This window comes from Pristiophorus japonicus, unplaced genomic scaffold (assembly GCF_044704955.1).
Source record: "Pristiophorus japonicus isolate sPriJap1 unplaced genomic scaffold, sPriJap1.hap1 HAP1_SCAFFOLD_104, whole genome shotgun sequence".
Taxonomy (NCBI): domain Eukaryota; kingdom Metazoa; phylum Chordata; class Chondrichthyes; family Pristiophoridae; genus Pristiophorus; species Pristiophorus japonicus.
Window position 1 is genome coordinate 1,708,976 of NW_027250691.1, and position 13,644 is coordinate 1,722,619.

Below are 13,644 nucleotides of genomic sequence, written 5' to 3' on the forward strand. Positions count from 1 at the left end.
ACAGACACTCAAATCAATAGAGACATTCAAACTAGCAATGAAACTCATACCAATATTGAAATTCAAACCAAGAGAGAAGCTGAAACTAGTAAACTCAAACTAATAGGGAGTCTCAAAATAATCCACTCAAACCAATAGAGAACGTCAAACTAATCGGGACGCTAAAAATTATCCAAATATTCAAACTAATAGAGAAACTCAAACTAATACAGCCCCTTAAACTAATACAGACCCTCAAATTAATACAGACCCTCAAAGTAATACAGATCATCAAGCTAATACAGTCCCTCAAATTAACGCAGTCCCTCAAACTAATACAGCGACTCAAACTAATACAAACCCTCAAATTAATACAGACCGTCAAACTAATACATGCCCTCAAACTAACACCGCCCCTCAAACTAATACAGACCCTCAAGCTACTACAGTCTCCCAAACTAATACAGCCCCTCAAACTAATACAGACCCTCAAGATAATACAGTCCCTCAAACTAATACAGTCCCTCAAACTGATACAGACCCTCAAACTAGTAAAGCCCCTCAAATTAATACACACCTTCAAGCTAATGCAGTCCCTCAATCTAATACAGTCTCTCAAACAATACAGACCCTCAAAATAATAAAGCAACTCAAACGATTATAGTCCCTCAACCTAATACAGACACTCAAACTAAAACAGCCTCTCTAACTAATACAGACCCTCAAGCTAATACAGTCTCTCAAACTAATACAGTCCCTGAAACAAATACAGCGACTCAAAGTAATACAGTCCCTCAAACTAACACAGAGACTCAAACTATTAAAGAACCTCAAATTAGTAGACCTCCTAATACTCATAGTGGATCTAAGACAAATACAGCCTCTTAAAATAAAACAACAATACAAACTTTTCGAGGATCTCAACTTAATATATTTCCTCAAAGTAATAGAGAAGCTCAAACTAATACAGCCCCTCAAACTAGTGCAGCCCATCAAAGTAATAGAGATCCTTAAACTATTAGATAAGCTAAACTAATAGAGAAATTCAAATTAATTGAGAACATTTAACTTGCAGAGAAGTCCAAAATATTATAGCCCATCAAACTGATAGAGAGCCGCAAACTAATAGAGAATCTCCAACCACGACAGGACCTCAAACTGATACAAAACCTCAAACTAATACAGCTCCTCAAACTAACAGAACCTATAATTATTGCAGGCCCTAAAACTAATAGAGAACCTCAAACTAATACAATAAATAGAGAAAGTCAAGCTAATAGAGAACCTCAAACTAATAGAGGACCTTTAAACCAATACAGCAACTCCACCACACACAGCGAGTTATATTCATACAGCCATTGAAACTAACACAATATTTCCGATAAATCAGATTGTCACACTAATACACCCCTTGAACTAATAGACAACGTAAAACTCATACATCCCCTAAAACAATAAAGATTGACAAACTAATCGATAACCGCAAACTACCAGAGAACCTCACAATACTACAGCCTCTCTAACTGATAAAATCCCTCAAATTAATACAGAATCTCAAATTAATAAAGCAGCGTGAAATAATACCACTCTTCCAAACATTTAGAGAAACTCAGGCGAATATAGTACTCAAACAATGAGACAGCCTCAAACCAATATGAGAAACTCAAACAAATACAGCCATCTAAAATAATACACCACAAACTATACGAGAAACTCAAACTAATAAAGCCCCTCAAAGTATTATATAATCTCATACTAATAGAGAACCTGAATTTAATAAATAAACTCCAACGAATAGATAATTAATAGCACAGAAAATCTAGCATCTAGCCGACAATCACGATGTGTGTGGATTTTTAAGTGCGGTATAACCTATGGCCCAAAGTCTTATTCCACTGAAATTCAAGAACGGAGAGGTGCTCATCAAGGACAGTGAGGCTTTCAGTTGCCACTGGAAAGAACACTTCGTGGATCTTCGCCACCAACCATCTGTCATCGACGTGAGTATCCGTGATTGCATTCCACAGCATGCTACCTATCACCTCTTTGGCACAATCGCAGTTCAGCACGATTTTGAAAAGGCCATAGACAACTAAAAACAACAAGGCCTCAGGAGCAGATGGAATCGCCTCGGAAGTACTGAAGCTTGGCGGTGAATTACTACTGGCACGGATTCATGAACTCATCTGTCTTATCTGGAACAAGGAAATAATACCAGGCGATCTCAGAGTAGGTTTACTTGTAATGATCATAAAGAAAAGTGACGAATCCTACTACAGATGAATCTCGCTGCTCTCGACCAATGACAAAGTAATCGCAACAATTCTCCTCAACCACCTCCTCCCTATGGCGGAAGAACTCCTCCCAGAGTCGCAATGCGGATTCCGCCCACTAATTGTCACAATGGATATGATCTTCACCACGCGGCAGATGCAAGAGAAATGCAGGGAATAGCACCAACACTTGAACATGGCTTTCTTTGATCTCTCGAATGCCTCCAATTCTGTCAACCATGAGGGATTAAGGAGCGTCCTCCTCAGATTCGGCTGTACGTAAAGGTTTTTCACCATTCTCCACCTTCTGCAGGATGAAATGTTAGCCGTGCTCCAGAGCAGCGCATCCACCACAGCACAATTCCACATACGGACCGGGGTTTAGCAAGGCGGTTTCATCGCACCACACTCTTCCAGATCTTCCTATCTGCTATGCTCCATCTCACGTTCAAAAGCTCCCCACTGGATAGGAGCTAAATTACAGAACAAACGGGAATCTGTACAACATCTGCTCCTCCCTGCCTGAGTAAAGTGCATCTCAACCTCCTTCATTGAACTACAGCACGCCAACGATGGCTTTTTCTGCGCACCTTCGTTGACCGAACATGAAGCCATCATGAACACCTTCTCCGAGGCAAACTAGAGCATGGGCATTACATTATACAGCCTTAAGAGAAGGGTCCAATAACAACCTGCCCCCAACACACAGCACTGCCCCCGCCGTTATCAAGCTCCATAACGTGGACAACATGGACCGTTTTCCATACCTCCTGAGACCACTGCCAACAAGGGCAGACTTCATCAAATTCAAGAGGCTGCAGCGTGATTTGGATAGGTTAGGTGAATTGTCAAATGCATGGCAGATGCAGTAGAATGTACATAAATGTGAGGTTATCCATTTTGGTCGCAACAGCTGGAAGGCAGAATAATATATGAATGGTGACAGATTAGGAAAATTGGAGGTACAACGAAACCTGGGTGTTATGACAAATCAGTCATTGAATGTTGGCATGCATGTACAACAGACAGTGAAGATGGCAACTGGCATGTTGCCTTCGTAACAACAAGACTTTAGTATAGGAGCAGGCAGGACTTAATGCATTTGTACAGGGGCTTGGTGAGGCCACAACTTGAATATTGTGTAGAGTTTTGAGCTCCCAATCTGATGGAGGACATTCTTGCCACTGAGGGAGTGCCGCGAAGGTTCAGCAGACGGATTCCCTGGATGGTAGCACTGATAGAGGAAGAAAGACAGATTCAACTAGCCATATATTCACTGGAATTTAGAAAAAAGAGAGGGGATTTCATCGTTGCAAATTAAATTCTGACGGGATTGGAATGGTTCGATGCAGGTGGAATGTTCCCAATGTTGTTGAAGTCCAGAACCAGGGGTCAACGTCTAATGATAATGGTAAGCCATTTAGGACCGATATGAGGAGAAATTTCTTCACTCAGATAATTGTGAACATGTGGATTAATCTCCCAAGAAAGTTTTTGATGCCAGTTCTTTACATTTTACAAAAGGGAGTTAGAGGTGGCCCTTATGGCTAATGGGATCAAAGGATAAGGGGAGAAAGCAAGAATGGGGAACTGAAGTTGCCTGATCAGCCATGATCTTATTGAATAGTGGTGCAGGCTCGGAGGGCTGAATGGCCTACTCCTGCACCTATTTTCTATGTGTCTATGTTGCTACGACATCCAACCCCATCTTCAACCTGCCCTGGGATTTCTGAGTACGCACTCCCTCCCTCCGTGTCCCGGGGGTGCTGAGGCACACACTCCATCCCTACTGGCCCAGGGGGTGCTGAGGCCAACACGCCCTCACTGCGTGCACTGGGTGTGCTGAGGCCCCAATCACTCCCTGCGCTGGTGGTGCTGAGGCACACACTCCCTCCGTCCCTGTCCTGGGCGTACTGAGGCCCACAATCCCTCCCTCCCGGACATGTGGGTACTGAGGCACAATCACCCTCCCTCCCTGCCCTGTGGATACTCAGGCCGACAATCCATCACTCCGTCCCTGCCTTGGATTACTGAGGCCCACACTCCCTCCCTCCTTACGGGTTCCAAGTCTCCCACACTCCTTATTAAATCTAAGATGGTATGTGTTCCTCACCGAGGAGTCCAATAATACAACCTAAGGGATCGAACCTTCCTCGTACCAATGGACAGTCATCAGCCTGCTCAGAACTGGTCAGGTAAATGCTGCCACCTTCACCAGAGCTGGAAGATTCAAGCTACTGTGCAGCTCCTGATTTGACGTGGAGCACTTAGAAACATAAAACCATAGAAAATCGGTGCAGGAGTAGGCCATTCCGCTCTCTGAGCCTGCACCATCATTCAATAAGACCATGGCTGATCATTCATCTCAGTACCCCTTTGCTGCTTTCTCTCCATACCCCTTGATCTCTTTAACTGTAAGTGGCATATCTAACTCCCTCTTGAATATATCCAATGAACTGGCATCAAAAATTCTCTGCTGTAAGGAATTCAACAGGTGAACAACTCTCTGAGTGAAGAACTTTCTCGTCATCTCAATCCTAAATGGCTTAGCCTTCAGAGGGAATTCGAAGGCAGATATCTACCTTGGAACACCGCAAGCTTTGACCCGGATGTCTGACTTATGCTTTGAAATTTGTTTTGGTTTGCTCCTAGATGAAGGGGTGCTCTGATAAGGGCAGGAATCTGATTGGGCAGTTTAAACATGGAATTACGCACAGCACGTACACGATAATTTCAAGGACCTTGGAGAGGAGTGAGAAATTGGAGATTGGGGCGAAGGTTTTCAAAAACGGATATCAATTTGGAATTGTTCCAAGTTAATCTTGATGGCAGATTTGAATGGAAAGGGTTCAGCAAGAGAACAGAGGGAAGCATTTAGAGTGTCAACTAGCATGGTGGGCCAGGATCGGAATTGGAGATGTCAGCTATTTTGTGGGACTGAGTGAGAATAGGGTCAAGAGAACATGAAGTGGATCACGCGGTCAGAATGAGCTCGGCGAGGACAGGGCAGCAAATGGGGATCATAAGGGTATTCATGGTAATACAGTTACTGTACAATTAAAAATTTAGGGCAGGTGAATGTCGAGGGATACAGTCACAGTTTAATGAGAAACAGACAACTGGCGCATTTAGGGAAATAGAACAACCGTTCAGCTATCAATCATATAAAATTAATTGCAGAGAAATACAGTAATTTTCTAAGTACAAATAGAGGAATGGGTAATTTAGGGGAACACAGTGAGAGTTTAATTAGTAATAGAGGACTAGGGAATTTAGGCGAACACAGTGAGTGTTTAATTAGAAATAGAGGACTGGGTAACTTAAGGGCACACAGTGAGAGTTCAATTAGAAATAGAGTACTGGATAATGTAAAGGAACACAGTGAGTGTTTAACTAGAAATAAGACCTGAAGAACATAAGTAATAGAAGCAGGAGTAGGCCATACGTCCCCTCGAGCCTGCTCCGCCATTTAACAAGATCATGGCTAATCTGAACATGGAAACAGCTCCACTTCCAAGCCCATTTCCCATAACCCCTTTTTCACTTATCGTTTAAGAAACTATGTATCTATGTCTTATATTTATTCAATGATCCAGCTTCCACAGCTCTCTGAGGCAGTGAATTCCACAGATTTACAACTTTCTGCAAGAAGAAAATCTTCCTCATCTCAGTCCAAAATGTGCGGCCCCCTACATTAAGTGTATGGCAACTAGTTCTAGTCTAACCTATCAGTGGAAACATCCTATCTGCACCCACCTTGTCAACCCCCATCATAATCTTATACGTTTCGATAAGATCAATTCTGATTCAGCATTTGATATAAACATGGATCTTAAACAATATTTTTGCAGACGTCAGATGTAACCATGCGTGCGATATTTATAACATTTATATGTGGACAGTCATATGTGTTATGTTGTGTTGTATAATAATAATATTAAAAATAAAGATAAGAATAACATATCTGTCAGTAACCTATGCACCTGTATCTGTCACAATAACTGGCAATGATCTTACGCCAAGCCATACCTTTATCGCCTTTTGCATAAAAAGCTTTCATAGAACAGTGCCGAGCCGCGGAGCACGGGTGACGGCCCAGCAGATCTATGCACCTACACCGATCTCGAGGTGTTGGCGCTGGCATTTTAGGTGTTCCACAATTGTTCGCACACCCATGCTGCTTCGGAACCTGTCCTCATGCCACGTTTGTGAACTATAAACCATTGGGTGATGGAAAGGCAATTAATACCACTTATATCTTAAAAATATATCATTGATGATTTATTGATGCAATGTTATGTCATGTTACGTGAAGTAATGTAATGTCATGCAATTAATGATGGGATCATGAAAATCATTGTAATGCTGATCTTGTACTGTCATGATGTTCATCAAATGTGAATTCTGTCATCATTCTTTCAACATTAGACTTGCTCTCCTACATATGCGTGTGTAGCGTTTGGATTCACATGTGACCCACGCACCCCCTTCTCCTCTAATTCGCTCTCTTTTGTTTTCTCGCTCAACCAAGAGCGCAGGACATGGCAATCGAATGACAACTTCAACCGATGGGGCTGGTCATAAGTATTTCTGGGTTCGTGGAGTCCCAAATCTCACCCGTTCTGCTACGGGTCCTCCTCTCCACTAAGGACAGTGAGGAGGTGGAAGGGGAGCCTGCAGCTGCAGTAGCTTCCAGTTTTCCTCTGGCCATGTACTCCTCGAACGAGGAGGTAGCGGGGCTAAGCGCCATGCTACAGGGTGCCTCCAGTGAATCATTGCCGGCGACGACCCCGCGGAGGTTGGTTCAGCGCAGGAGGATTGCTCCACGAACGGGAGAGCTTAGCGTGTGCATGGTTAACTTGTCCAGGAGAAGCATTGAGATTGTTCAAGAGCCCGTTCAGACAATGGGTGGAATATCTCAGCAGATAGACACCCTATCCGCTAACATGAAGGAGAAAATGATGGGGAGAGCGCGGACCCTGGAGAAAATAGCCAGAGACACTTGTGTCAGAGGGCAATCAGTGGTCCCGAAATCCGGCACTGCACCCCAAGATGCCGCACCTGTTCATGAGACTCATCGAAGATAGGAGGAAGATCTTGCATCACGTTCGGAGGATATTTCCACAGAAATGTCCTCTCCACCATCATCACCACAATTGGACGAACTATCGTCACCCCCTCCCCCCACCCCCGCCCATCGAAGCAGTGCTTGCGGAACACCGCAGCAAAGCAGCTTGGTGTTAGTAGTGAGAAGGGAAGAGGTGGGGCTCAGATCGGGGGGGACAGGAAAGAAGGGGCGTTGCCGCAGATAGGGAGGGATTGTTTTTTGTTATACATTAATATTAATGCCTGTGGGGTGGGTGTGTGTTTCGATTTAGTATTAGTTGATTAAATAATTGCTGTTTTGAAATGTTTCATTGTTGGTATGGTTTGGGGGAGAGTGGGGTATTAAAATATGTTGTTGCTGTGCTGTTAAAATATTCAAAGATTGGTCTGCGGTGTGGGTGGGGGTTACTGATGTGTTGTGTTGTGTTATGCTTTTTTCTGAATTTAAAAAAAATCGTCAAGTTTACTTTTAAAAAATAAATTTAACATTGTTGCGCATTTTATTCAGATTGTTGTACCGCTAAACACTGGCGAGTACAGCCATGAAAGGCGAACATCAACCGTAACGGTAACTGTCACCAATGTAACCCAAGCCGGTCAGTTATGAGCTGCAGACACAACATTTGCAGCTGCATAAATACCACCAACATTATTTCAGGTAACGCGTTCATTTATGAGCTGCTCATGCAACAGTCTTACAGCTTTGTATCATCCATGGGCATTTTCCTGCAGTCTAGAGCGGGGTGGGGGCATGGTTTCAAAGTCAACCTGAGTGTCTTCCCCGGTTTCATCGTCCACCTACTTTTTTCCCTTCTCCTCTTTCCTGAGGTGGATCGGCAGTCTCATCTGGCAATTCTTATCCCAACGTGATAGCCAAATTATGCATCATGGAGCACACCAAAATGAACTGAGCAACCTGCTCAGGATTTCATTGTAATTCGTCTCCAGACTGGTCCAGGCATCTGAAGTGTTATTTCAGCACTCCATTTGTCTTTTCCACGACATTGTGTGTGGCAATGTGGCTTTCAATGTTTCGCTTCACGCCTTCTCTCTGGAGCTCACGCAGGGGGGGGTCATCAGTCAGCTGGTAAGGTCATATCCTTTATCACCCAGCATTCAACCGTGAACTTGTGGCTGGTTCCTAATCAAGACAAAGTGCTCTCACGCAAGATGTGCGCATCGTGGATGCTTCCTGGAAATGTTGCATTGACTGCCATGATTATTTGCTTGAGGTCAACAAGGAGCTGCAAATTAAGGGAGTGGAATCGCCTTCGGTTCAGAAAAACATCTACATCCTGAAAGGCTGCTCGCAGGGCGATATGCTTACAGTCTATTGCTCCCTGCACCTTGGGGAAGTTTGCTATTCTGGAGAAACCCAAAGCCCTCTCAGTCTGCGCATCCCTCGTGAAAAGAAAGCTTTTAAAGTCCATTCTCCGAGTGAAAAGGGCTTCAGTCACCTATCGAAAGCAGCAATGTGTGGCATGCTGAGAGATAGCACACTTTTCGCCTGCTGAGGCCTGAAAGGAGCCAGATGCATGGAAGGAAAGTGGTGCTGTAAATTAACCTCAATGGGCAGTGCGGTCATTGTGGTGCTGTTAGGCTGCAGATCTCCTTGAGGAGTGATGACCTCCTTTTGCAATCGCACGCTCTTAAGTCACATGTTCTCGGACACGTTCAGGTAAGATGTTTATCTCTGTAAGTGCGTTGGGTGTATGTGCTCCTCCTCCTCCTCAGTCTGCCATGTCCTTGATTGGCCACATAATGTTCTTCAACATACCTTCTCGAATCTCTGGTCTGCAGCAGGTGAGTAGTCATCAATACAGGCTGAGAATGTGCAGGCCCGATACAATTACTATTAGATTTAGTTTTCAGTAACAATACATTTTCAATCGAAATCTCATAAAATAATGTTAATTCGTCCGCAATATGATAAAATGTTTCTTCAATTTTGATACTCACCTTAAAATAATTCACAGATTAAATCAAAGCTCCCCAGAATTTCAAGCTGCCTTTTCTGTGAAAAGTGCTTTGCTTTGCAAAATGGATTCCATGCCTCTGCGTTAAGGTCAGGTGAGTGCATCTTTTTAACAGCGTTTCCTTGGGCGAGCGATATTCTGGGTGGTTTCTGGGCATTAGTTTTTTTGAAAAACTGTATTCTGAGCATTGATGTCATAAAAATATGGGCGGACGGTTAACTTAATTCTCGGCGTTAACTTGACGCCTAAACTAATGCTGGCGGCAAATGGGTAATAAATGGGCGTTAAACGGACGTTAGTTTAAATTTTGGGAGTAACTAGGAGATAAACAGGCGTTATAGCATTAGAGCGTTTAAATGCGTGGTAAGTGGTTGGTCGTGGGAAGAAACTAATGGAAAGTCTCGCCCTAAATCATTGATATATAAAACAAAAAGCAAGGGGCCTAGTACTGAGCCGAACCGAACCCAACTGGAAACAGCCTTCCAGTCACAAACACCCGTCAACAATTACCCTTTGCTTCCAGCCACTGGGACAGTTATGGATTCAACTTGAGACTTTCCCTTGGATCACATGGTTTTTATTTTTCTTCCGTGTGGGTGTGTGTTGCAAGCAATGGATAAAATCCATGCAGACTACATAAAACGCACTGCCCTCATCGACTCCCCTTGCTACCGCCTCAAAAATTCACTCAAGTTAGTTAGGCATGACTTTCCCTTAATAAATCTATGCTGACTGTCATTGACTAATCTGTGCCTTTACAAATGATGATAAATACTGTCCCTCAGATTTTTTTCCAATAATTTTCCCACGGTCTACGTTTGGATCACTCGGCTTTAATTGCTCAGTGAATCCCTTTCTCCATTTTAAATAATGGAGCAACTTGAGCAATCCGCCAGTCCTCCGGCACCACATCTATAACAAGAGCGGATTGGAAATTGATGGTCAGAGCCTCCGCTATTTCCTCCATTGATTATCTTAACAGCCTGGGATACATTTCTTCTGAGCCTCGTGAAGTATATTCTTTCAAATATGCCAAATTCCTTAACATTTCCTCTCTCACTACGTTCATCTAATCTAATTTTGCATACACCAACCTCTTAACTGATATGTCTGCATCGTGTCCGTTGTGAAGACAGGCACAATTTATTAATTGAGAAACATTCCCACGTCTTCCAAATCCATACACATGTTACCTTTTTGTTCTCTAATAGATCATCTACTTTCTTTAGCAAGGCTTTTGCCGTTTATGTATTTATTTTACATGTTTGTGTTATCTTTGTTTCCACTTGCCAATGTGTATTAATTGTTTCTTAATTTCCTTTGTAATTACGATTTATACACTACGCTTGGCTTTCTGCAGTATTTAGATTTCTGTATCTGACTTAAGCTTCCTTTTTTGCATTATCTTATTAATTGGCGTATATGAGATATTGAGTGCAACACGTTTTCGTTATAGGAAGACATTTCCTCTGAGCGCTCACTATTTCGACATTGAATGCCTCACACTACTCCGACACTGATTTACCTTCATTTGTTTCCAGTCCACGTTCCATAAATCACATCCCACCTCAGTAAAATTGGCTTTTCCCCAGTTGAAAAATGTAACTTCTCGTCTATCTTTCTCCTTTTATATAACTACTATAAATCTTACTGAATTATGATCAATACCAGCAAAATAATCTCATACACCTACCCAACTTAATTCACTTAAACTCAGTACAGAATTTCTCCCTCTCTTGGTTGCCTTGCTAAAAACTGGCTAAAAATGCTCAGCTTAATATATTTTATGAATACTGCGCCCTCTATACTTTTCACACAAATTATTTGACAAATATTGCATCGGAATTTGAGGTTGGTGGCAAAGCAAAGCCTTCACCACTGGTCACAATTATGCTCCGCACAAGTATCTAGCGACCTGTGTGTCGAGCATTTCGAGTCCTCCGACGTGTAATACAAATCAGCGTATATAAGTGGGGACCCTCGGTATTTTTATTCATTACGGGATGTGGTCATAGCTGGAAAGCCCAGCATTTATTGCCCTTCGCCTAATTACCCATGTGAAGGAGATGGTGATTCACCTTCTTGAACTGCTGCTATCATTGTTGTAAATGTACTGTTAGGTCGGGATTTCCAGAATATTGACACCACGGCAATGGAGGAACGGCAAAATATTACCATGAAAGATTGCTGTGTCGCTTGGAGGAGGATTTGCAAATGATGATGTTCCCATGCGTCTGCTGCCCTTGTCCTTCTAGCTGGTAGAGGTTGCTGGTTTGGGAGGTGCTGCCGAGGAAGCCTTAGCGAGATTCTTGAGTGCATCTTGTAGATGGTACTCATTGCAGCCAAGGTGCACTGGTGCTGCAGGGAGTGAATCTTGAAGATGGTGGATGCTTTGCCAATCAAGCGGTCTGCTTTGTCCTGAATGGTGTCGAGCTTATTGAGTGTTATTGAAGCTGCACTCATCCAGGCAAGTGCAGAGTTTTCCATCACACTACTGTCATTTGTCTTGTTGATGGTTGAAACTTTGAGTGAGCAGGTGTGACACTCGCCAAGAATATCCAGCCTCCTACGTGCTCGTGTGGCCATTTTATTTATTTAGCAGGCCAAGTTAAGTTTCTCCTCAATACTGACGCCCAGGATTTGATAGTCGGGGAATCGGCGATGGTCATGCTGTTGAATGTCAAGGGAAGGTGGTTTTTCTCCCGATTGTTGGAGGTTGACATTGCCTGCCTCAATGTGTTGCGAAAGATCAGTCTGGTAGCTATGACCTTCAAGCCTCTTCCAGCACGGTCAATAGAGGTGCTACTCAGCCACTCTTAGTGATGGTCATTGAAGTCCCGTATCCTGATTAAATTATGTGCCCATGCTATGCTCAGTGCTTCTTCCAAGTGGTGTTTAACATGAAGAAGAATTGATCATCAGCTGAGGGAGGGAGGTAATTGGTAATCAGAGAAGGTTTTCTTGCCATTATTTCACCTGATATCGTTAATTTTGCAGCGATGGATTTTGCGAATGTATTCGAAAAAGTGACACACTAGAGGTCATTAAGGAGCTGGAAGCCCAGGGAATTTAATGGATACTGGCGGTATGCATGCAAAATTAGCTCAGTAACTCGACCAAAGTATGGTGCTGCGTGGATGGTTTTCAGTCTGTGAGGTGCTTTAAGTGGAGTTCCCCAGGTGCCAATTTTTGGTCCATTACTTTTCAATTTTAATAAACGACCTCGAATCGGGTTTAGGAAGCGGAATTCTAAACATTGCAGTTAAAACAAAACTTGGCACAGTAGTAGTTAGTGATGTGGACAGTTATAGGCTTTAGGATGATTGAGACAGGATGTAGAAATGGGCAGAAGCATGGCAGATGGAGTTCACCGTGGAAAAGTATGATGTGATACCCCTAGGGAGCACTAATATTGAAAGATATTATAGTATAAATGTCACGAATTAGAAAATTGTAGATGAGCAGAGAGACCTTGGTGTCCATATCCACAAATCCTTAAACGTCGCAGAGAAAGTTGACAAGTTGGTTAAAATGAATATCTTTTCGTTTGGTTTATAAATAGACAAATAGACTATATCGGCAAACAGATGATGTTTTCAAGTATATATCCAATATACTTTACAAAGTTACGACTTGAATCTGCTTCCTTAGCTTGTCAGGTATTGTGTTCCAGATCAGGACAAGTCGATGTGTAAAAGCAATCCTTCTCATGCTCTTCCTGGATTTTTTGGGGGAAATGTTATCTTACTACCGACCCTCCTTCCAGTAGAAGCAGTTTCTCCCGATCTAATCTGCCAAAACCCTTCAGGATAGTGACTATATTTGTTAAATCGCCGCTTACACTTTTCTGCCGAAGGAGAACATTCCCAGTTCCTCTCCTCTCTACATATAACTGTCCTGCCTGGCAAAAATTCAGGGTTTAGGTCTGATGAGAATCCCCTTTAATGTGTGTTTGTTTTATTCTGTCCCTGGAAGTAGAACATAACTGCAACATACTTCAGGGAGTGAGTTGTTTGCAGTGTTTCTGTGCAACAGTTTGAGTAATTCTACTGAACTTGTAAATCTTTATTCAGTTAACAATGATTACATCACCATTTACAGTGATGGGGCACTTGGACACTTGTCGGGCAGGCTCCTGCATGTGTATCAACATTGATGGGAAACCCTCAGGGATGATTCAATATATAGCGCAGGTACATGGTGATACCTGACATTGTTTAGGGTCAATAGTTGTGCATTTCTGGAACGATTCATCAGCATGGCTACACTTTCGTTGTATTTTCTAGGGGCGTGTCAGCATTTTAAGGGCT